Genomic DNA, 26,464 nt, shown 5'->3' with positions numbered 1-26,464 from the left:
ATTATATGCATATNTATATATAAAACGAGAGGGGTACTTGTAATTATTAATTTGTATGATTATATTTTTATTTTTTAGATCTGTAGAGTAATGAACTTGCAGTTTCATTCCGTCCTTCTACTCTCGCTTGGTAGGTCAGACAGACGCGATTCAAGGTTTGTATGTTATACTAGTTACTAAATATGGTGAAATGCCGTGACAATATTAAAACTAATCGTTGAAGGTTGGGTATGCCTCTTTTTGAGCGATAAGAATTGATCATGGGTGTTGGTCTGCGAGTCGGTGAACTCATGCTGAACCAGAATAGTCACCTACTGAGTCCGTCTTCACTCGAGGGATTGTTGAATTACTCCAACGAGTATCGGTATGCGACCTGGGAATTACTCACTGAAGATGGCGCAATGCTAAAGCGCGTTTGAGCAATACAACAAATCCGCGAATGAAGACGAACCAAATAAGTTACCCTATGCCGGTTCAGCAATAATATAACCGTGAACTTAAATTATAACATGAAAAAAATCATTAAGATGATATTATATCTTAACTTATCCACCTGAACCGTCACTAGCTTCAATAAAAATGATGCATATATAAGTTAATATTTTGATGTTGTTCTTTCTGAATACTGAAAGAACAATTCAAGATTTTTACATATTGGCAGAGGAGAGCTATGAATTAATTGTATGTATGATACGGAAAAGGTGAATTTGATAGAAAGAGGTCAGTTCCCCCGTCAAGCTTTCCAGGAATATAGTCAAATTATCAGGACTTCGAAAATATTTCTAATGATTTGCATTGTTGAAAAATATAAATATCTACTTACAATGCTAATGAACGGCACCATATATTGGTACACAGATGGGAATAGAACGCAAGAAGGTACAGGGGTAGGAGTTGAGGTATATACAATCGAGAGATGTACTCAATTCAACGAATTCATTGAAATGAGGGTGCAAAAACAAGAACGTATCTCTCTTGTAAGATGCAGATAAACAGCCATCAAAGCACTAAGCTCAGACATTATTAGTTCAAAGATGGTGTTGAACTGCAAAATCTAATCAAACCTTAACCAAAATTAAGGTATGCAGAAAAAAGTCAGCCTCTTCTGGGTCTTAGGACATGTGGGAGTAGAAGGCAACGAGAAAGCGGACACCATTGCAATTAAAGCGGCTAATATACCATTGATAGGAGCCAAACCCTTCTGTGGCATATGAACAGTGTGGGGTCATTGAACAGGTCCTCGACAGAAGGATAACAAGAAAATGAGGGAACAATAGAACTCTCTCATTGGACATAAAAAATTCAAGAACTCCTAATGAACTTAGGAAGGAAAGAAGTAAAAGAATGTACCAAGGGAAACAGGAAAAACTGTAAATCCTAACAGATTCTTAACAGGACACTGCAAACTAAACGGACCTTTAAAGAAAATAAGCTTAACCCAACACGGCACGTGCAGATTCTGCAAAGATGCAAGAAAATACCTACACTCCTATTAACAAACTGTGGCCCTACACTTGCCCTCAGGAGGATGTGCTCTGGGACGTACAATGTGACCGTAGAAGAAATTCAAACACTGAAACCGACCTGCTTTTCAAATTTCGTGAAACAGGATAGGTGTGCTATGGGCACAGAACGGGGCATACGACAGCTCCTGAAGGGCGCAGTATATTTCACACCCCGACTATTATATCTACATCAACAATCCTAAAACAAAATTATGAATTTGGCTTAGAAGAGTGGACGAAATCTACACAACATTTGTGTCAAAATTCCTGATGAAGGGGGGTAGCAAGCTCAACGAATATTTTTCCTTTTTATGAAACTCGCTTTATGACAGATTTTTTTTATATTCACTTATATTATTACGGTTCATATCTATCAAACAAAAATGTGTAGTTTCGAAGACAACTAGAATAATTGTAGCGCACACTATTTCAAGTAGTGTTATCTAATTAGAAGTGTTAAATTATAATGGTGAAAAAGATAGCCATATAAAAGTAAACAGATATATGATATCATATGAAATAATCAAAATCCACAATAAATACATAATGATTTCTTTAATTGGATCATGCCTTTATCAACTAGGGTTGATTTCTTATTTATCACCTACTGATTTTTAGTTCAATTCTTTTGACACAGCAGACAAATTTATAGTAAATAAGATTTCTATAATAAATCGTAAAAAACATTTGGTTTTTTGTTGCAGTAACGGACAGTATGTAGGAAATGATTCAGCGTTTCCGAAGTCGGCCAGTACTGACAAACTCAATTATCTCCCAATGCCTTCCGTCAGAAAAAATATTCATTATCTGCATTTGTTTGGCTCCATCCGATTAAATTAATTGGCCAATTATTTTTCTAAATCCCGAAAAGAATTTTCCTTCGGATTAATCCTAAAATTAATGTAAGATAACAAGGTGTAAATCTGGTATATCTGGGAGAATGATATATTGCGGGATGGGTATTTTTTTCTTTTTTTTTCTCTCTTTCTCTTCCCACCCCTCTTCCGTTTTATATATCTACGAGATTTGTTTAATTGGGATCGCAAGTCAACAAAGCGATGATTGCGGATCTGTAACGTTGGTCGTATCGAGCTCGTAACTCATTTTCGCTACGCATTTATCTTACTCATTCTGATGTATGTGCGTGAAGGAGAAGATGAAGTGCATGATTATCAAATTAAATGTATCTAACTTAGGGGAAAACGGAATTAATAATAATAATATACTTTGTACATAGGGAGGTATGGCGTAATATTTCATTTCGGTATAAATTTAATTTCAACGTTCGAAAATTATTGTTACACTTAACTTGATGATTTGAGACCAAAGTCTAGAGTATGATGTACAGCATACTAAAAATAAAATAAATTAATATTATTCGTTTATTTACCATATTGGATTACGAAATAGTTAAAAAATTATTTTATGCGCAATTCTTTTATATTCTACTCATCACAATAGGCTGGGTTTTTAATTTGTCAAAGTTAACCACTTAGAAATTAGAGTATTTTTTACAACAAACAAATAAAAGAGATGACTTTAATATTATTTATATTAATAAATATATATAATAAAACATTGGGAGACTGCGGTGGCCAATTGGTTAGGGCATCCAACTCGTATTTTCCAAGGTAAATTTCCCGGCATAGCTTTTTAGATTTTATTTGGGATTAATTAGGAAAAAAATGTTGTAAACTGTCTCCTCCTTCGTGACACCCAATGGTTTATTTGAAGTTTACACCTTTTTTATGAAGTTTCCTTATTTCCTAATTCTTTGGAAAAGGATTTTTTTTAAATTGTAATTACTAAATCTTCAAAATATCCGTGTGGTTCGAGTCAGGTCTATTTTATAAAGTTGTGAGAGTTGGCGTGCATGGTTTGGCGCTTTTGACTGATCATTCCTGCGTTGGTCATTTTGATCTTCGGTCCTATTTTTTAGATAATCACTAATTAGCTTAGTCACACTGAAGATGGCGCAATGCCGAAACGCGTCTCACTGATCAACCAAGCAAGGAAGGCAGCCCGAGATGATTAGTATGGATCGAAAAATTACTGTTTCTTCACCCTGGATATTAGAACAGGAAATTTTACAGAATAGTTTACTGCTTTATATAAATTGTTTGTAATAAAGACTTATCTATCTATATATAATATAGTTTACGATATTTGAAAGATGTCAATTTGTAAGAAACATCATATACCATAAGAAACATCATATAGTTTTATACTAGAAAATAAGTTAAATTCCCTTGAGAATAAAAAACTCAATGTTATCAATAGATACTATCAATCTATTTGTTATTTATAACTGTTCATAATATGCTTTTACTAAAAATTGTTTGTTAAAACAGATTTATTTTAGTCTATTTCTATTCTCTAATGGGGAATGTAATGGAATATAACTACAATTTCTCATGTAAGTGTTAATGTTATCGTTTTTTTAAATGTTAGTCTGAAATAAAACCATGTCCCTATTGTAATTTTGATTTTTTTGTTATAATTTAACCAAAATGTTAACTTGTAGAGCTCCATTATAAAAATAGCAATCTAAACCAAATGACTCAAGATTCCGTTACATACGGTTAACGCGCCACTTTCGGTATAAGAAGAATTAACTACCCGGTAACCTGTATATTTTAAAACGAAAATAAATTTTAAAATAAGATCAAGATATCGGTATCAGAAGAAAGTTAACTTTATTCGTTAATATTAATTTTTAATTGAAAAAATTTATTTTCTTTATTTAAACACTTATGTATTTTACAATAATTTAAGTACTGATATTTTTATTTAATAAAGATTAATTGTATAGAATGTTTTTAGAAAAACCACCCAAACTATATAAAGAGACAACTAACAAAAAGAAAAAGTTTAAAAAATATAGGGTTTTTTACTTTCAATAGCTGGACTGTAAAAGAAATGATTAAACCTGTTATGTTTCTTTTGTACTTAAAAGTAATAAAAATAGCATTCAATGGTGTTTGTGAAAATTACTGCTTTTTGCCAATATTAGTTTAAAAAAAATAGCTTTAGGCCAATCATAATGATTTTTAGTATTTAAATAGATTTGAACTTATATAACCAACCTATCATCGGTTATAATTTAAATAACCAATGAATTATGGACACATTTTTTTCAATTTCTATGTGATATGAAAATGATATAACTCAAGTTTAGTTGAAACTTAATAAGATGAGTTTTGTAGAGTATTCTTCCAATTCATTCTTACATTAGGCAGGTATCAATAATTAAAAAAATTAATGGCTTATGTTTACTTTTATGTTTTTTCTATTTTACCAATTTTAAATTGGAAAAGTATTTTAATTTTGGTCTTAAACATGTCTAACTTTTAATTAGGTTCTATAATTGGAACAACAAACCTATTAGCAATTTTCGTATTAAGGCTTGAGTTCAAACAAGAAAATTATTTATAAAATAATTTTTTTAGTTCTTGTTTATTAAAAAATTAAAAAATAACACCAATTTAAAAGAAAAGAAAATCCTCAAGCTTTCGAAAGAAAAGTTGGAAGTTACAATACTGATATACAACGGAACACTATCAACACGGAAATTCACTATAATTCAAACCATAAGTTTCAGTATTGTAAGTCATGTTCATAATTATTAATCATGTGAATTAACAATAATTTTTTAAAGTAATGATGAAAAGCTTGACGAAGAAACTGGACAATTTCTTTATTTTTATTTTTTTAAAATTGGCAACATTCACAATGATTTTTTTAATACAACGTTATAATATTAAAAACTGATAGCCATAAATAACGTCGAGATCATTTATATTACAACTGTAAAATCTATGTTAAAAAATTTTTTGGTTTTTTGTTGGTTAATTTTACAAGATGGTCTTAGCAAAGATATATGTCTATTGCATACATTGTATATATTGTGGACTAAATAAAATAAATTTTATAACTAAATATATAATAAATGTTTAGTAAATTAGTATTTTAACATTTATCTATATGAAAAAGAAACCAATTGTCAAATTTTTGATGTCATTTAATTATTTTAATAATTCTTATTATTAATATTAAAACTACTAAAACCTTACAAATCCTAATACAATTTGTACAGTGTTTGTACTGGTTTAGGCGCCTGCTTAGTTGGTTGCAACTTAAACAAAAAATTAAAAACTATACTAATTGACAAATAATCCTTAATCAATATTTAATTTTAATTAAATGTTTCTGCTATTAGCTTAAATATTTGCCTTGTTAGTAGCGCGTATGAATTTGAATAGGGTATTTCTTACATTTATTTATCTAATATTTAAGTAAATGTAAATAGATCAATGTACTGTTTTTTATTTGTTTTTTTATTAATGTTTGACAGTATCAAAAAAGTTATAATTTATGACTAAAAATGAGATAATTTAGTTCTGAATATAATTTTCATAAAATTTTTATTGTGGGTTAATAAAATTTTATCGAAATAGTGATAATAACTGTTGAACTACATCACTAATTAATTGTTTTTGGAATTTAAAGATAAGGAAGCAATTATCCTTTAAATAATAATTGTTTGTCTTATAACAAACATCAAAGAGTTTGTTTTTTATTTATTTACTTTAAATCGCTTTTTAATATGGCTACTATCAGATTTTCTCAACATTGTTGTGCATGGACGTCAAAAGGTAGGAAATGTGTTTCAAATTTATATATAATGGCGTTGTATCTGATACTTCGAACAAATCACTTCTGCCATGTTTAGGTAAGATTTTTCATGTTTTAAACTAGTGATTTTTTTTAACTGTAAACATTTTTTTTACAGGTTTGTTATAACTCAAATCAGGGTTTTTGCGATGAAAACAAATGAAGTTTTAATCTTTGTACATTTCATCATGATTTATTCTTCTAGGCGTCACTTCTGAAAATTTCTACTTAAAATAAATAATGATATAATATAAAATGAAACAGTTTCTTTTCTTGTCAGAATTTAAATAAGTTTATTTTAGCTATTTAATAATAAATAAATGCAATAAACGAAAACAAATTATAAAACTTTGCACGTATGTTTTATAATAAAAAAAACTTCAAACTCAATGAAACATGCTTTATCAAGAGATGTTAGATTTGAGAGTTTTAAGGTTTTGTTCTACGCAAAAAAATAACGAAATAATCCAATTTATTTATTTTAAAAATATAAATTCCTAGTCAAAATAATATTATGGTTTTATGATGGACTACACATTATTTGGTAGCATTGTAAGCAAACAGCGATGTAAACCACAAAATAACTGAAAGGCTAAATATTACATACAATTCTCTCACATTTTAAAATGCATTTTTATTAATGACACTGTCACTAAAAATGTTTACAGGTAATTTAAAAAAATTGACATTTGTAAATTATTTTTTTATTAGTTGTTATTGGCCTTAATTTGATCATAGTGATAATGTTTCTTTGTTATAGTAAGTTAGAGAGAAAAAACTATGTTTGATACGTTTTCTTTAATTGTTCTTATTGATTTCCCGCTGATCTCTTTTATCTCTTTTGTTTACAGAATAGGGTTACTAGGGTGAAGGCGTTGAAAGGGAATCGTAACAAACCACCACCGTAAGGGTTGGATAGTTGAGGGGGCTCAAGGCGGCACAACACTCATAAAGTACATTCCCAACCCCCACGAGGTGAGTCTAAACGTCTCTTCACCCACATACAACCCCCAGTTTCCTTTTTTCCCCCCAACAGGATTTACCACGATTTCACTTTCTTTTTTAAAAGGTCGGAACACGTGGGCCGTTTGAACCCCCGTGGCCAAGCCGGTCAAACAATTCTCAACAACTTAATTTTCTACCGGTGATAAAATAAAGAAAACGTGCGTCCGCATCGGAACCGGCCCCTTTACAATTCGAACGTCGACATTAGCCGTCCGATAAACCATTCGGCAGCGTTATCTCAATACGTATTAGCATAGGCCCAAGCATAAACATATCCTGACCGATATTAAGTTATAAATCCGGCGGTTTTAATTGCGGCCCGCCGGTTTAAAAAACTCTTCGGTGGGTGTGTGCCGGTCGTAAGTCAGATGATGTAAACAGGCGGCGGGTAATCGCACGATAATGACCGTTCTGTTGTAAATAAGCCCCGAGGAGGCAACCACATAAACTCGACGGTCCCTCCTTTTCATTATACCTTTGGATTGAGACGTTTCTATTTTATTAGACATGGGATCGGATTAAAAAAGGACATACATTCTTTCTTTACCAACGTTCGCCTCTGTACTGGCCTTATCAATTTTTAACGAGCGAAATCGAACGCCTAACGTGAAAGTTTTTATTTTCTCTTTTAAATTTTTTTGACACTTACCTTAAGAGGCCTTAGAGCGGTTGCGAGTGTCTTCCTTCCTCAGGCCGGGACAAAACATAAAAATTTGTTCTTTTTCCAAAAATAAAAAATAAATACAAAAATAAAATTTTTTCTCTTTTAAGTAAAAAAAAGTTCGCTTTGGCTTTTCGTTGTTGTCAATATGCAAAAGAGTCTTCGGAAAATTAAAACTCGTTTTTAGTGGTGGTTGTCACACGCGGTCACAGGAGCCTCGTGATCGTCGTCAGTGGGTGAAGGTTGAATTGCGTTGGGAAACCGCCTCGACTCTGTCAGCTTTGCAGCTCTGCCTGACTGGGAATGGTTTACGGGGCCGCTCACAGAGGACGGCCATAAACCAAGAGGAGAGAGAGAGAGGAAGAGCGATGAAGAAAGAGGGATTGAGAGGGTGAGGGAGAGGGGAAGCGGCGAAACCGTGGAGAGGGAGCGGCTTCCCCTCTCCTTCTATCCCGTGCCCATATGTGCTTGGTTTGTTGCGCCTGTGCGACCATCGCCGCCCCTCCAATTCCACCCTCAATATACAAATTCTATTAATTACTCAATGCCCTCCTCGCCACTTTCCTTCCGGTTTTTATATCGTTTAATATTAATTGACAAATAATTAACTCAAAAGAATAAAAGCTGTTTAAATTTGTACGTAGAAAAAAATAAGAAATATCCATCAGGTCGAATGAACAAGCGTAAAAATTTGATATTTAAGAAAAAAAGAAAACGAACAGTCAATGTTATAAACTCGTTTAAAAACATTCTTCTTACTACAAATTTCTACAACACGTATTTTTAATTGTTAATATACAGAACTATTTATAAACAGTAAAGAAAATTGGTGTTTCGATTTATTTTTTTTTTAGAACTAATTGGAATAACAGCAATCCAAAACAATAAAAATTATAAATATAACACAGAAAACAATATATTATAAATATATACAAGTTGTTCGGCCACTGTGTGGCCAAGGTGTTAAAAACTTTGCCAGTAGATTTTACATTCAAAATGGAGACAAAACGTCCTAATTAACTATGGTCCTAATCTCAACAGTTTCGAAGTTATTCCCCTTTTTATGATTTTTTAAAATTTCAATACCAACTAAAAGGTTTTGACAAATCCGTTCATACCATTGAAAACAACGTTAAATTTCCAACAAAATGTGATGAATAAACTTGTAAACATTTGTGAAACAAGTGATAGATACACATACTTTATTTACAAAATGAAAGAAATTTAGAGTTAAAAATAAAAACACAGTATTATTATGGCATGGTAATATGCATAATTATATAATTATAAGAAAAGGAGAATTTACAATATCAACTTCAGAAGTTACAATTATTTACAGGATTTTCAAATTACAAGATTGAAATGCGATAAACTTTGAAAATAATAAAAATGACACTTCAAAGAACAAAAGCAAGGATTCCAACTCACAAAGGGTACCCCATCGGCACACAGAATTCGCACTTAGAAGCCCACAAAGTAGAAATTATATGTATTACCTGCGAGAGCAAAAAAAGGAAAGAAAATAAAACGAACAGAATATTAATTCCCTATATTCATATCTGTAAAACCAGGCTTTCCGAGCAAAATCAACAAAACCCCGTGGTGAAATAAGTGTTTTAGTAGCCAGAATTTAGAATAATAATTTTTTTGTTCAAAGTTGAAAAACTTACTTTGGTGATTCTAAACTTGTATTTCCAAACCTAGAGTCCTACAAATTACAGGAAACGTACTCCATTTAATTTCCTTTTCAGTGGTGTAATTGCTTTTTTTAATTACTTTTTTCAAAGATGAAGAAATTGATGAAGTGAAGAAAAAAACCGTGGTTGACAGTTTGATAAGGTGGAAAGATTAATAATAATAAAAATTAAAAAAAAAAACGCAAATTTTGAATGAATTTTCTTCAACGTTTTTTAAATTTTGATTTAATTTGATTTTATTTATCTTTTCACCTTACCAATCCGTCAACCACATTTTACTCCTTTCCTTTATTAATTTCTTCATCTATGGCGTATCTAGCCGAAGATCGTGGGTTCGAATCCCGCTCGTGACACTGAATTTTTTATCTCAACTAAAAACCTTAATTAATTGAAAGATATTAATTGGTCAAGCAAACCACGAAAACTAGTGAATTTAATAAGTTAATTAGAACTTTTTGGCTTCATTTTGTATGTAGAATCTACTGGCAAATTTGTAACACGAATAGCCGAACACCCTCTATATATATATATATATATATGTGTGTGTGTGTGTGTGTATGTGCGGTCGTGAGTTCGATCTCCACCGTCGCCTCTGGACTTTTTCTGACGCCTAAGGGGACCGGTTGCCTCAATTGAAAGAAATTGACACGGTACTCATCAATGGAAGGGGCGGGATCGGATCTCAGCGACCCTGAATTTGGTCCTTCAAAAATGAGTTTCTTCGATGGAAGAACACCGTGACAACGGGGGCTCAAGTTCACATTTGTGTTGCGAGCCCTCCCCCAAAATATGGAGCTAGGGATAATGTACAATAAGCTGTACAGCTCAGGAGGGACTCCTCCAGTCCCTGTAGTATCCATTGGAAAGAGAGAAAAAAAAATATATACATATAAAATTAAATAATAATAATATTAATTATTATTATTATTATTATTATTAATTTTTAAGGGCGTTTTAACGGCTAAGGTCATTTCACGCCCTTACATCCAAACCTTATATCTTAGGTTAGCTATATCTCTTCTGAGTGCTATAAAGCTCTGACTCCAAACATTCACTCGTAATCTTATTTATCCTATTGCCATCCAAGCTTTAATTTTTCTTTTTAAAATTCTTAATTCGGAAGGCCAAATGCATACAAAATTCCGATTTTAAATTGCATAAAATTTAATAAAATTATAAAATTTATTTCTGTTTCTTTTTTTGATGAGAATTGTGAATTTTGTTCCATAATTTAAAATTCCCCGTAGGCTTGTATGGCTAATAATAATAATAATAANATATATATAATTATTATGAGAGATGACTGGTTTTATAGGTTTTCTTTGCGAATTTTGGCACTATCTTATATGTTATAACATTGTGGATTCGGATTCATTGGTATGAGTTGTTTAAACACATATTGGCCATTTGAGAATAGAAAGTTAGTTTTTTTTTTTGCTGTTTGAACTGTTTTTCGCATGTTCAAAATACATGCAACATGACCAAATTACTTGTACATAACCCAGGAAACCACACGGTGAAATATGCCAATATAAATATTTCATATAAATTAATCATTCATGTTAGATGTATTTTTTCTATACGTTATTTTTTATGAATTTAATGTTCAAATTTATTAAACCATATAGACACGCGTAAATGTTCTAAGACAATTCTTTTAGAATATCCTGGTTCGTCTAATGTCGCCGGTGTTTTAATGGAAAGTAATAGGCTAAGTGTTTTATAATTTAATAACGTTTTATCAGCTGTTACATTTTAGCAAAGATTTATTTGGTGCTTAAGAAAAAACTAAGATCATTTAGGAAGTTGTTTGATTAGTTATCTAAATAACAATCCACTTAATTTTGGTTTATATTTGTATAACTTGAAAAGTGACTCAACGCAACTGTGCTAACTGATTAAAATATCCCAATAATGTATTAATTATGTATTATAAAACGCAACTCGTAGAGTTATGTTTCAAGTGGTAAAAAATTCAAATAAACAAGCCATAATTTAGAGTGGTACAATTTTAAACCTTTCATTTAAACAAAAATCCACCGTTTCAGAAAAGAATTGAGAATTATTCATGATTTTATACTTAAATGGATGCCAAAAATCAACGAATTTAAAGACATAAAAAATCTAAATGTTCATATTTGTTAACCTTTGAAATCAATAATTATAGTTTCATAGTTTTCATAAAAGGGTTATATTCTCCGATGAAACTAAATTTTATTTTGATCGGTTTTTAATACAAAATTATGTTTATATATGCAATATATTTCAAATAAAATAGGAAAAAAAGGAAAATCGCTGAAAACTGCGTAAATGTATAACATAAAATACAATTTCCAATAGATCGCAAGGACTCGTGTTTCCTCTTGGTTTATTTCAGTCACAGTTCGTTTAGCCGGTTTTCGGAAGCGAGTCAGCCCAATGGGAAAACAATAAATATCGGGGTGGTTGTGGGATGTCCATTCTAGTGAGTGGGTCCTGATAAGTGACTCACACTTGGTTACCTCTCGGATTGGGAAAAGCAGTGTTCAACCCGACGGGTACCGCATTTGGAACATTTTAACGTTGCTTACAAGCGTGGCTAATACAGGATACTTGAGAACCTAGGTCAATAATCATTCCAATTGGATGGATATTTTCATCAGCATCCGCAATCATGGCTTCGGTCGTGCCAAGAAGCACCGTCGACGGACGAATATCCTGAGATGGTAGGGGTATTCACTATGTTTGTAAGATGTTAACTCGTGTTAATTCGAATAGCGATATGTCCAGTTAGATCATGAACGTGCCCTTCTTTACTTAGCATGTTAAACGTTAATTTTTCCGCAAAAGTAAAGCTATAACAGCCCTTGAAGGCTTGTCGTTGTTTGTTTGGGTTTTCTTTTGTGTTAAATTGTAAGATACCAGAAGTTAATAAAAAAGGAAAATTAGTCAACTCTTTCATTCAAAATGCTATCTATACACTCGAAAAGTACTAACAAATGACACGCTTCAATTCAAACCGACATATCCTAACGTCTAACAGCCTACAACTTTATAGAATAGGGGATATTTCTGTTATGAATGAGAGTATAAGGACAGGTCAGAAACTAACAAATCAAATGTATTGGTCTGATTTAATTGCTGCGTATTTAAGAATAAAAATACGTGTAACAAAAAACAGCTGTTAAATGCATGACTGCCATGTTGGTTACCTACGCCCTAACGGATAGCAATGTGACTACTTTTTCGACCTAAGATCTGACATTGGCCCTGGCCTATAAGATCGAGCAATGTTAACTAACGGATACTTACAAGTCTACGTCATCATTTTTCTTAACCTAACAGGGTTAACACAAAGATCGTGAATACCTCTATTGCCTGGCGCGTTAATGCTTGTGCCGCAGGGCTGGAAACGATGGGAGGCCTTTCAGTTGTTTGTGGAATGGTAGGTGATCCGGAATTGTGCTAGCAAGAGTGATGTTGCTAGCACAACAATTGCATCGACTTTGATGATGAGAAACATGATTTACAAGCATGTAATAGGTGATTCCCGAAGCAATTAAATTTTCTGAGCCCCTTCACAGTAGCCCGTTGTCCTTCGCAGAAAAAACTTAGGCACGGATATAGGTTGTGCCGAACACAAGGGGAAACAATCCTATGATGAGCAGGGTTGATTGATTATGTTGATTTTGGATGGTTGCTGAGTGGTCATTAATGCCCACTTCCTGCATGGTTGTCTCGAATTGCTTAGGGAAGTTTGAAGAGCCGTACTTGGTTCGAACAAAATCGGTAAAATTTTTAAATGTTGGAAATTCCTGATAAACGTTCTGTGCTTCAAACCATTTCTTATTTGCTGGGTCAAAGTACCCAAGCAGGGTGGAGAAGAAAAAATAGGGTGTCAGGAATATTCAAAACGTTAAGTGCCAAAACATTAGTGTGGAAAACTTCAGTAAGTATAATTTCGGATGTTGAGAACGGCAGCTGTTAGTTTACCAAGGTAAAAATGTGCGAGCATTCGCTTGTTTTGGTACAATTTTATAATTTTCGTTCGGCAAATGTATCGTTTATATTAATTTCAAAGGTCGGCTGCGGAGAAAGGAACGTAAATAGTAAAGCTTTTCCGAATTCGAGATTCAAACAATTTCAACAATCAAATTTCAGCCACTCTTGGAAATCTCAAGAAAATTCGGACACCCACAAAAAAAGTGACACAAGTCGAAAAATTATAAAAATCGGTACATTTAGTTTTTTGAGTATCGGGTGTGTGATACTGCAGGAAAGATGATACAACTGTAGGTAGAACCTTAGCGTCTAGTCAGCACTATGTGTCACTTTTGAATTGGCGGGAACGCACTATGTCTCACCATTCACGTAATATCTTAATCCTTTGTCGAACTTTAAAGCATCGGTGTGAGTATTTTATGAGGAAAAGTAGCATTTTCTACGCTTACGTCAGTTTTTCATATTTAGTGAAGGATTTTATGCTGAACCGGAGTCACTTTTCAAATTGTGAAAAAAGTTGTTAAATCAATTGCACAAATATGTTTTTCGTAAAGTGAAATTAATATAGGCTCTGATGACGACGTGAAATTAGGTCAAAAGTTTGGCATTAGCAACTGAATTTGCTTTTATCTTCAAGACCATGCCTTGATTAGTGGTCGTAAGTGGAAAAGTGGTCGATACTTCTAATATTGAGAATATTTTTTGAAATATAGCTGGAGAGTTTTAGTAATCAATTGGTAGTTTTCATTTCCAGTGTCCTTTTGCCTAACAAAGTAGTTTTCTTACTGTCTTTCATTATTATTGGAATGAACCAAAACACTGAATTGATATCTAATGTCATAAAACAACCAGAATTAACGTCGTTTCCAACTTTATTCTATGAGTGGTTGTGGTTCAGGTGTTGTGTTTAGTTCTCTGAAATCCACACACAATCCCGTTCTTTTTCCAATTTATTTTTATTGGCATATTGAATTACACGTTTAAAAAAAGTTCTATGCTATGCAGAGAGTATAATTAAAACATATAATTGTGTGTTTGTTCGATTCAAGTTAAACGGAAAATAAAAGTTCCAATGAGTTTCTTATTTCCAATTATTTATATTGTTCAAGTGATTGGGTTTTTTTGTTTAATTTTTCAGGATGTCATATTACTATGGATGTCATGATTAAATTATCAGTCGGAGTTGCACTGTATGTAACTTTAGAGGTCTTTCTCCAGACATGCGATATTCGCCGAATGCCGATTGCCACCGAACATTTGCTCGGCCTCGAGATGCTCGTCTCGGCCTTCGCCAAATAGAGTGCCTATGGTTACACACATTCGAAGTTTGTACAACCACCTAGTCGGTGCGAAAACAGCGAAGCGGGCAGGAGCTCCAAGACTTATGTTAGGCCCATCCATTCCTAACCGACAGAAACAGGCTATGTTGTTCTTTCATTAACACATCTATACTAGTTAGGAATCGTTTATTATTGAAAAATAAATAGCACTAAATAGAAGTATATACTGTAAATATTGTATAGTACTGTTGATTGATAATTACAGGTGATAAACGTACAGTAAAGCTGATTCCTGATATTTGTGCGTTTAAAGCGGACAAGGAAACGACAATTAGCCGACCATGGCGGGCACCGAATATTGTCTCTCGGAGAACAGCCGAGTCCCATCCCGAATAGTCGGGAGTCAGGGAAACTTTGCTCGGCATTCGGCGATCCCGCATGTCTGGAGCCACCTTCAAGGTCAGAGAGGATGTGTACCGTCACAATGTACAATATTAAAGAAAATCCGCATGTTCTACCTAGGCTGCGGTTCCCTTGCCCGAGACCAATTAATTAACAAGTTAAACTATGAGCCAACTTCATTTGTCGGATTTTGTAGCAAGGCAATACGTATATTTTTATGTAAATGAAAGGAATATTTAGTGTTTGTATAATTTAATTTCAATTTGTTTTCTTTATTATTGTTCTTATTTTACTTATTGTCATTTTTAGTTTATGTTTTTTTCTCTTTTCTATTTTCTTTAAATTAAGTTCTTTGGAAATCTTTTTTTAATTCACATTTTGTACTGTTCTGCAGTTCGCCCTGTCTGTGTTTTCATTCACCTCCGGCAAACGGAATTTTCCATGCCATAAGGGTACTTACTTAGTAGCTGTAATTTAATTGTACATTATTAGATTATAACAAATAAAGTGTCTGTTTATTGTTACTATTACTATTATAAGGTAACGTTCCATTGCTGATATCGAAGGAACCAATAAACAAATTATTACCTCATTGGAACAAAAAATGCATTAATTACGTCTTCAATTATTCTGGAGTTAAGATAATGCCTTTTTTAGAGAATGGTTTATGCTAGGTAATTAAAGTCATTTGTTATTTAAAATGGATTAATGGCCCTAATCACTATTTGATTTTTTAATTTGAGAATGTTTGGACTTTGATTAAAAAATACATTTTTTCAATTTATTTGTTCTTTTAAATTCTTTTACTGGTGCTTCATGATAATATGATAATGATGATTCTAAGACAAGCCCCATAACGCACTAGTCGCAAAGGCCAGAGAGTCATTCCTGTCTCTTTATTCTTGCGTCCGTCCACCCGTCTGCCCCAGACGATCTACCGCCTGATCTACCAGATAATTCAGAGGCAAAATAATCCCTATTTAATGCTCTTGCCAGGGCTTATGCTATTAAAAAACACAGTTCATACAAAGTTTGATAGAACTTTTTTACTCAAAAAATAAAACCCTCAACATAGTCCAAACAGCTTGATCTATGATCGTCCTGGCCTGCCAAAGCTGATTTTCTCTGACAGGCGCATTTTGGCATTTCGACATACCCGGTGTGGTTAGTCGGTGTTCTGTTTTGTCAAGCTTGAGTTTTTATAAGTTTGTTAATTACGAAATAAATGAAAAAAGACTCGGTCGTCATTGTCGTCATTTCAGCGTACCTCAACATAGCTGCTGATTTTATGGTAAAGAATTTTTTAAGAAACGAAAAGATAAAAGGAAAACAATAACATAGAACAATCGCTTATTCATTCAGACTCATTTTTACATACTCTTTCACTGCATCACTCCTCCTTTCTACTTAAATAATTAAGTTTTGATGAAAATAATTATTCATATTCATTCATTCCTGTACATTCCCACAGATGTAAACGGGATGCATTCACCCAATACATACCTCTCTGTGTCTTCCTCTCTTTTCTACCGGCTGTGTCTACGGCTTGTTGCCGCTCACTGCCGCGTCGGAGGGTTTTGTAATTCTATTAAATTTTTGTTCTTAATAGTTTATGTTCTACTTTTTTTATTATTATTATTATTATTATTATTTTATTTTTATTTTATTATGTAATTATTAATAGTTAATTAAGTTTAAAAACATATTATAACAACATATTAGATAAGATAGGTAAAAATGAGACTATGACCAAGAAAAAGATAATACACAAAAAAAAGTAAATCAAGCATATAAATAAAAAGGTGGATATAAATATTCAAGTAGCGGAAAATTCATAAATATATAAAAAATACAGATTATCAGATAATGCTGAGTATATATAAATATATGTACAATCAGACCGATGCAAAAAATAAAACACATTGTAATTCGGCCGTTTTCCATTATTTTTGGCTGCTTATGCAGTTTTTGTCTTTCAGACCTTCAGTGTTTGATTTGTGAGATTTCTGTTCAGTCGAGGCATTTTTTAATAGACGGTTCTTCAGATGAAGAACGCGTTTTATAGAACAAAACATAGAGGACTGACCAAACTGATCGGAAATTGCGAAATTATAAGATCATCAACCCAAAGAGGTAAAGGTAAGGTCTCACATAAAGTAGCAAATATATGAATAAAAATGAATTTTAAATGTATTAGGAGAATGGAGAGAACTATACTTGCAAGCACAGAAAAGTACGAAGGAAATTAAGTTAAAGTGAGAGAGAGAGAGAGAGAGAGAGAGAGAGAGAGAGAGAGAGAGAGAGAGAAAGAGTGTGAGTGAGTGAGTGAGTGAAAGTGAGAGAAAGAGAGAGAGAGGAGAGAGATATCCAGAGAGAGAGAGAGAGAGAGAGGAGAGAGATATCCAGAGAGAGAGAGGGAGAGATAGAGAGAGAGGAGAGAGATATCCAGAGAGAGAGAGAGAGGGAGAGATAGAGAGAGAGAAGAGAGATATCCAGAGAGAAGAGAGAGAGTGAGAGAGGAGTGGTATAAGACGGTTCACATCTTTATTTGATATATGTAGATCAACAAATATTGGAGAAGCTACAAAGAATTGAAGACAGATGGAAGTATAAATATGAGATAGTTAAAAGATGTATAAATCAATCGAATAAATGAATAAATAATATAATCTAGATATAGAGCTAGAGTTAATTAACTCGAGAGTTAGCGGAAATGAGGTAGTCACATACATATAGAAAATTACATTTCTGGATAAATAAAAATACTTGAATGGCTTAATTATACATGTATTCATAAGTATGTGAATCAGTAGAATCGAAGGTCTCGGGTTATGTATGTAAAACGATATGAATGAAAATATAAATATTCAAAGTCAACATAGCTTGATAGGAAAAAAGGAGAGAAATTGGGAAAATACACAGACGGGGAGAGGGAAATCTATTTGTATCACATGTTATTAAAAATTCCCACTTTATTATTGTGAAAAGGATCGCCGAATTAGAATGCCGCACTCCTATAAATAACCAGTCGGGAAAATGATTACATTTATTTTTCCCCCTGAACTGGGCCTCCGCGGGAGGTGCGTACATGAATCAAATTCTGGATTAAGTCCCGTTCCCCGCCGCCCATCCTATCCCAACAGTACAATAAATATGAGCAGGCTTGTACTAGCTAATCGCCGGCCAATCAATTAGCCGAGAGAGCTTATAACGTCTTATTTATCTACCGAACTCCCACCGTCGCCGAAACGCACACACAACAGCTCTATCTTCTATTTACAACTATAATCCCAGCTTTTATATTTATTTGTACACATATATTTCTACATTTCAAATCTTTTTTGTACATAGCCTTATTTAAAGAGCTGATAAGTAACGGTGTAACATTTCAATTAATAAAGTTCATTTTATCGTAATACAAAGATTTATGCACAAAATAGCTAAGGTCCCATGACTTTGAAAATATTGATACTTTATAACTCAAAATGGGTTTTGAAAATTTGTTTTATTTTCGCAGGTTCTTATCATGTAAAAAAATCTAAATTCTCAAACCTAATTGACGGATTATAATAATACCTTTAACTGTTATCTTTTATACAAAACCTTTTAGTTTATTTCAATTAATTGATCTTTTTATCCAAGTTTTGGCCGAAATGAAAATGTTACTGCCAGATGTAATTTGGCCAATAGACCACTAAATATAATGGGCTTTTAGTTTATATTGAATTTTATAACAGTGAGGATTAGCGAAATTAAATATGATCGAACTTAATTATCGTGAAATTTATATGTACGAATTTAAACTTGGTCGAAGTGCGGTCCAAACGGCGCTTAACATCAATACAGTATGGGGGAAAGCGGGCAGCGATGGTTTCAGATATTTCGAAGAAAGGGATGGCCGTAGTAGGTATGCCGTTGTGGACGACGACCAAATCAAAACGTTGATTGAAGAAAATTCACGTAAGACAACACGGAAAATTGTGGAAGAGCTTAGTGTTGTCCATTCTGCCGTTGTTTGCCATCTGGAGCATATTAGTAAAGTAAAAAAAACTCGACATATCGGTACGGCATGAACTGATCGAAGTCCAAAGAAATCGACGCTTTGAAGTTTGCACGTCTCCTCTGGTGCACCACCAAAACGATTGATTTCACGATCGATTCATCACGTGCGATGAGAAATGGATTCTATCAGATAACAGGAGACCTACGGCTCAGTAGTTGGACAAGAATGAAGCGCCAAAACACTTTTTGAAACCAAATCTACTCCCAATAAAGGTTATAGTGAAGGAACGTTGTATAGTTAGGTGCTTTCCGGGCATTTTGGTTTGGCTATCTGTCTGACGCGTTTCCGTTTCACGTCATTTTCAGAGTGCCTGGCAATCAATATAATAATAATAATAATAATAATAAGTTTATTGCAGACAAGAAGAAAAAAGAAAAATTGCATATAATTCAAACAAGAAAATAAACTTAATACGGCAAGGTAACCGTCTGCCGGGGCTTGGATTAATTATTGACTAATCCTGTAAAATAAACGTACAAATGCATTAAACTAAGTCTATGCTAAGTGTAACATCTATAACAAAATACCAAATCAAAAGGACACAAAACTGAGAATTAAAAATCAATTAGCGGAGCTGAGACCGGAGAAACAGAAACACGAAATATAAAAATATATATATATAAAAGAGTAAAAGAGAAGAAGAGAGAAGAATTACTAATTAAATTCGTTTAATATTAGCCTTCGATAGGCCCAGGCCGCTTTAGCATAATTCACCAAGTCTGTCCAATCTGGTCCGTTGAGCAATCTGATGCATCTGTCCATTGATACGGTTCTTTCGCAGAACGCAGATAAACGGTAGGGGGACAGAATGGGGCATACCGCGACAAAGTGGTATATGTCTTCCTTCACCCGGTAATTACATAACTCACACTCCTGTTGGGTGAGGAAATCATACGGCTTATGTCGTAGGTTCAGCAATTCTCCCCTCAGTTTCAGGATCCAACGTATGTCTATAATTTTCTTATCTGTCTTTTGGTCCCCAACCAAGCTGGCACATCTGACTCCGTGATCCAGCATCCTATATATACGGTATCGACGGGAAGCCTGCACTCTCTCTATGTTGCTCACCATAAAACTATCTTTCAGTCGACTAATAATTGACTGGAGTCAATCAATATAATATCTTGAATTATGGTGTAACTATTGCAGCAGAGAAATATTGCCAAGAAATTGCAAAAAAGCACGGGAAACTGCAACGTCTTTGTCCAGCATCGGTAAACCGTAAGGGGCCGATTATTCTTCACGATAATGCCAGGCCACATGTCGCAATGCCAACCCTGCTGAAATTTAAGGACTCAAGATATTAAACTTTACCTCACCCTTCACATTCACCTGATCTCTCGCCTACAGACTTCAATTTATTTAGGTATTTTGATAACTGCTTGAGGGATTAGAACGCCTTCCAAGACTTGATTGTGAGTCGAAATAAAGATTTTTATGTCAACGAAATAAAAGCGCTTATTATAAGTTGGCCTTATTAAATTTACAATAATTAGATTCTAGGTATATCCTGGCAAATATTTCGAATAAATTTTCTTTATTTTGTAAAAAATGAAAAATAGTTATGACCGCCTTTTCAAAACCTGCGTTATTTTTGCACCAGATCAAAACAACATTAATTTAAGTCTAATATTAAATAAATGGCGATTACAAATAACTTGTGAATCCTATGAAAGACTCAGAAGATTTCTAGCTGTTATTACAGTGTGTTTAGAATCATTCCTTGAGTTTCGGGTGATCGACAAACCTCATTACTTTTAGGAAATTCAAATAAAACTTGTCAACTCGACCTCAGTAAGGAGAAAATATATATATAAATATATATATTTTTCAACTAATGTACTTTCTAAATGTGAAAAAAAAGTTATTACCAAGTTTATTTTTGTGGCCTACAAAAACATGATATTGCTAATTCTGTTTGTGCCCTCTGAAATATTAAATTTTTTAAATTAAATTTGCAATAATTAGATTCTAGGCATATATTTAAAAGTTCTTTTATATCGTTTTTATTTTATACTTTATAATATATCTCTTAAATATGTGCCATGAATCTAATTATTGTAAATTTAATAATAAATTTATGTTATGAAAGGGTTGCCAATAGTGGGACCCCTCCGCCCTCGTGCCGAAATATTTATGTATGAAAAAATCTATTCAATATTCAAATCAAATAACAAATTAACTAAATCTATGCACTTTTGGAAACGCTAAGATATATCGTCGGGAACCATAGAAGATCTAAAAGAATTTGTTTACACCCAAATATGAACTTTATATTGGAAACAAATGAAGGTTGATTAAACTTTTTAGATTTAAAACAGTCCATAATAAACAATATAATCGAATTAGACGTACGTAGAAAGGCAGATTCTTCTCATCCATGGAACTATAAAACTTCTGGATTTATTTGGTTCATACGTTCTTGTTGGAACTCCCATTAACACCCGTTAATTATAAGGAAGAATTGCAAACAATTAAAACTAGCTAAAAACAACGGTGGATACACAAGTCACTCTTGTAATTTACGTCAAGAGACGTGTTTGTAATTTCTTCAACTTTAGCTTAATGCTCGAAATCCGGATCGTTGTAAAAACAAATCTGTGAGTAAAACCATGCTTTACAAAAATGAATCGATATACTCACTCCATCTTTATTATTTCTACTTGATTGCCCATGTATTTGCCCAGTAAAACTTGATAATTTGTTTATAACATTTTAACCCAGTTTTTTCGTATTCCTAATTATAATGTCCCGTTTGAACGTTCAATTTAAACTTTACATAGGAATGTTGTATAGCTCAAGCTCCAGTCTTTTGTGTAAGTCGTCAAATCGTTCAAAATAAGTTTTAGTTTAACTATTATATAAAATATTTATTAGCTCAGGAGAATGAATCTCTGTTTCCCAAGAGGGTCAGGTGTTATCGCACGTAGAAAATGGATTTTGTCAGTGGTTAGGCTTGTTCGTTCCATCCGTGAAATGAGCCGTTGATTTATCGCCGGTCAAAGAAATCCTGTTCCTCAGGCGTTGGATTACAAATAAACAAGGTAATGTCTACGTGTTTGAAACTTTCGAGCCCTCTGCGACATCATTAGCAGGGCAGTTAGTCATTTAGACGTGGTTCAATCCATTATCACCGCATTCCACAACTCCAAAAATTCACTATGGCCCGTTTTCGATCGCTTTGGTATTTTTAACAGCTGTGAGAATGGAGGGTAACTAATTCCAGGTTGATTAACTGGAAAAAGCGCTGACGGTGGTAAATCAATTTATTATAAAAATGAAATATAATATTTATGAACTAGATCTCTGACGATAAGGTGGGTGTAATAAATTCATTAATGGCGGCAGAGAAATGCCTTGTAAAAGGAAAATACTTCACCTCCGCACTTAACCGATTAAGATAATGCCCAGTTATTACGGCTCTTGTATGATTTACGACCTTTCAGTCGGGGTACAACCGAGGCTATGAGAAAAAAATTCCAAATAAAAAGGCGAAAAGTTGTATAATAGCTTACAATCTACGACCCGGGCATACAATGTCTAATTAACCATTCTTCGTCGCGGCTAGACAAATTGTTTGAACAACGCCTCTAATGATAATGACGACAAAATGAAAATTCGTTTTATAGACGACGATTTATGCGATTATTCGCTAATTGCTAGGTATTTATTTCAACTCACGTTCTATAAATCACTATAGTACAATTCTATTACATTATCATATATAGAAAACTTTATGTTCTGTCTAATCTAAATCTGATGTGTTTTCCCTACTTGCTGCATATTTGTTTGTGTAAGTTTCCCTGTAAAACTCCATAGGAAAAGACCAAACAATCAGCAAAACAACAACAGCAATTAATAAAAAATAACCTAATTTGGTGGGCCAGTATATTCCGCTAAAATCCCACTCACATACATATTCACTCTATCAACCGATCACGCTAGTAAATACTTTCGATAATAAATATTCAAAGCAATAAAATGATTAATCTAGTTTAGTACTGCATTTACCACGTACTCACCCTTTCACTAAAACACTCTCGCTAATAAATACATTAATACATGGGAAAAACAACGTGTGGAAAGCCAGCTGTGTCTTATGTTAGAATTTCTTTTGGTTCAAGGACCTAGTCGTTCGCGATTGAATTTTTCGCCTTCGACTAATAATGTTTTACAGTTATTTGGGTGCTAGGCAAGGGGCATCTCCGAAGACTTTTGTTATTTAGGAGTTGCCCATGCGTAGTTTTGGTGTGGCCAATTCGTAATCGGGTCCTTACATCATTTCCTGTCTAATTACTGTCATTGAATGTTTGTAATACATGTGTTTGAGCTGTTGATAATTTGTTTATATATGGGAATTTTAGTGTTCGATGTATTATCTTTGTATAGTCCCGTGTTTTCGAGTATGCTCATTTCTCGTCTGTTTTGCATGTCTTGAGTAGTTTCATGCTTGCCTTATTGATATTTCGTGGAAGTGTTCTGTAGGGTGAGAAATGTAAGTCAATTTTTATTCGTTCTCCCTAAATGATCTTACATATTCTTTGTCTATGTAATTTTAATGATTGCCCAGAAGGTTCGGTGTATTCATTTTTTTAATCATTGTTCATCAATAAACGAAGGAACCATGTTTTTCTTTGGTCATTTCAATGTCACTGCCAGTTTCAAAAACCATTAAAATGCACCAGGTTTGAATCACCAATTCCATAGATGACTGTTTTCAGTTCAACAGCCTTTGACATTAAAAGATTGAACAACGGAATTAGGAAGATATCAATCTCGGAGTCAACTGTTAAAAGAAGGCTAAAAACGTCCAACAAATCAAAAATGTAGTGAAAAGCCAAGTACACCGCAGAGGTGGACTGAGATTTCAAGAGAGCACAAATCTAGTCCTACAGAAGAACGGAAAAAGTCTATTCGACGATAATGGCCCTAAACAGCCCGGATGGACGAGACACAGTCTGAAGAAAACCTGGAAAATGATTCAGTCAGTGCTGCACGTGGAAACTGTGATGTTTGAAAAATCTAAAATGTTCTGGGGTGGCCTTTCTAGGGAGGCACGTACCGTGATGGTACCAATATAAAGGGGGCTTATAAGCCTTAATGTGCGGAGATGATTCCACGAAATTATTGAATATGAATGATAATGCTTGGCCACATACGGCAACAAGTGTTTCTGGGTATCTGGACACGACACCTATCCAACCCTTGGGTGACCAGCAAGAAGTCCGGACCTTAACTCAATTGAACACGGGATAAAGCTCCTACACTACCTGTTGCATGGTTTTAGTGGACTGTAGGAAATAAATGCACAAAATATAGTGAATAAAAATAAAAATTAACGATGATGGGATAAGGGATGGGAAACATTACGTCGTCTCGGCAAACTCCAGCGAGAGCTTCAGAGGGTGGTTTCCCAAGAATCGCGAGAGAATTAAAATAATTAAATATTTTATTTACGCTATGGACGATCTCCGGAAATCACGATTTTGGTCGGGCATCTCGCCGACTGCGATACAAGGACTAACGCCGGTCAAAGCAAAGTTGGACCGAACACCGGCCTCCGGTCCAGAGTTCAAAGGGGGTAAACACTACCCATGAAACGCAAAAGATGGGAAGGGTAGGACAACATACACCAGCATTTCGTACATAAACGTTTTATGAGTATGTCAAAAAGAATAAAAGCAATACTTCTTAGTAAATGCCATTTTAATTTTAAAAAATTGTGTTCAAAAAAGAAAATTATGTTAACACAGATATTGCTCTAAAATACAAAAACCTCAGGGAGTTGCTATTTTTGTACAGGAGTGCATATAATTTGCTTGAATACTTAAATTATTTTCCTTGAATGGACTTAGTTGATCATCTCTTGCTGCGTTAAACGAGATGCTTTGCTTATATTTATAAAAAAGCATGAAAGCCACAAAGTTTCGTTTATATAAAGTATAAATAATTGCTCTGAGAATCATACCAAGTAAAATTTACATTTAACAGGTTTTGGTGTTAAACTCCTTTACCTTTAATAATAAAACCGCTAAAAATTTCGAAGCTATAAAATATTTATTGGTTACTAACTCATAAATTCATAATATTATGTGTTTTGTCTACATTGATATAATTAAATTATTTTTGTTTTAGATACATTTTTGGTATAGAACATATTACTACTGGACGTGAAATGTAAATCAGCGTAATAACTGTACAAAGGTAGATTTTGTTGAAATTAAAATCATTCCCTTATTTTTATATAATTTACGTCCCACAGTGTTTGATGTGAATTTATTTCAGAAAAAAAGTCGGAACTGGAGTGGTTGGATTTTTAAGTGAGATCGGCAAAGGGGTGCCAACCATTCTTTTGATGTCCTAATGGCACTTGTTAAACGGTGTGAATTTCAGCCAGTATGCAGGTTATTAAGCGCCGGTAGCATAAACGCCAGAAAACATTTCTTTTCAGATTTATCGCCCATTTGAATTCCGTTCACCAACCATTAATGTCCAAGTTGGAACACGTTTCGTTTCTTCTTAACGCCTTTGAAGTAAACATGCGGAAATGAGGTAAAGTGAAGCAAAACTCTTTCACACCTTACTTAGACGAAATTTGTATTTGTTACTGTTTTTCTCTCTTTAGAATGAATACTCTGCCCTATTGGTATGTCTTGCGTTCTGCATGATGATGAGCCTGAAGTTGGTGGTTTCAGATCATTTTGGGCTTTATTTTTCCTATTTTGCTCTATTACTCTTTTAAAAATAATGCACATGTGCAGTCTCTAAAATAATAGTTTACCTAATTAAAAGGAAAATGATATCACATGTTTGTATAAGTATATTGTGTATATGAAAGTATGTCGCACAATGACACATTTACAAAGCTTGAAAATATGAAAAATTATGAATAGAGATTGTTGTATTCGAATAAAATAAACTTCTGATTTCTAAATGATTTTTTTTATATATGTGAGCTAACAGTGAGTTTCAAATTTGCGAGGATCGAAATCCTTCTCCATCATAATTATACTTTTATCAAATCTTTCTGTTGATTTTTGAAATACTAGTATGTAACAGTTGACAACAGATAGCCAGGTGATATTTCACAATGGCCCCAGGGAGAGACCCATCTCACTAACCGGACGTAAAGAAGTCGAAGGAAACTGCGCGTTCCCCCGCCGACGGATTTATGCCCAAGACGTACGTCATTGTTT

The 26,464-nt window shown here is 33.5% G+C and overlaps 1 protein-coding gene and 1 long non-coding RNA gene across 6 annotated transcripts in view; one reads left to right on the top strand and one right to left on the bottom strand.

Moving 5' to 3' along the window:
• LOC106661387 (homeotic protein antennapedia-like) overlaps positions 1 to 8,137 on the bottom strand; it is a 294,613-nt gene extending 286,476 nt beyond the window's left edge. For both annotated transcript variants that reach the window (XM_014384728.2, XM_014384731.2), the window contains exon 1: positions 7,834 to 8,137. The gene's annotated coding sequence lies outside the window, so the exon portion shown is untranslated. The remainder of the gene's footprint in view (positions 1 to 7,833) is intronic.
• Positions 1 to 26,118, top strand: part of LOC106661388 — a 139,828-nt gene extending 113,710 nt beyond the window's left edge. For 3 of the 4 annotated variants that reach the window (XR_001339712.2, XR_001339711.2, XR_002910386.1), the window contains 4 exons: positions 7,031 to 7,154; positions 25,404 to 25,472; positions 25,554 to 25,820; positions 25,894 to 26,118. This is a non-coding gene — a long non-coding RNA (uncharacterized LOC106661388). Of the gene's footprint in view, positions 1 to 78; positions 156 to 7,030; positions 7,155 to 25,403; positions 25,473 to 25,553; positions 25,821 to 25,893 lie in introns of all 4 variants that reach the window. The other variant, XR_002910385.1, reaches the window with a different exon arrangement.
• Positions 26,119 to 26,464: the final 346 nt, after the last annotated feature.

This window comes from Cimex lectularius, unplaced genomic scaffold (genome assembly GCF_000648675.2).
Source record: "Cimex lectularius strain Harlan isolate CLEC.00 unplaced genomic scaffold, Clec_2.1 scaffold18, whole genome shotgun sequence".
In the NCBI taxonomy this organism is placed as follows: Eukaryota; Metazoa; Arthropoda; class Insecta; order Hemiptera; family Cimicidae; genus Cimex; species Cimex lectularius.
The sequence above is the reverse complement of the archived record's forward strand: the minus strand, read 5'-3'. Positions and strand labels throughout refer to the sequence as shown.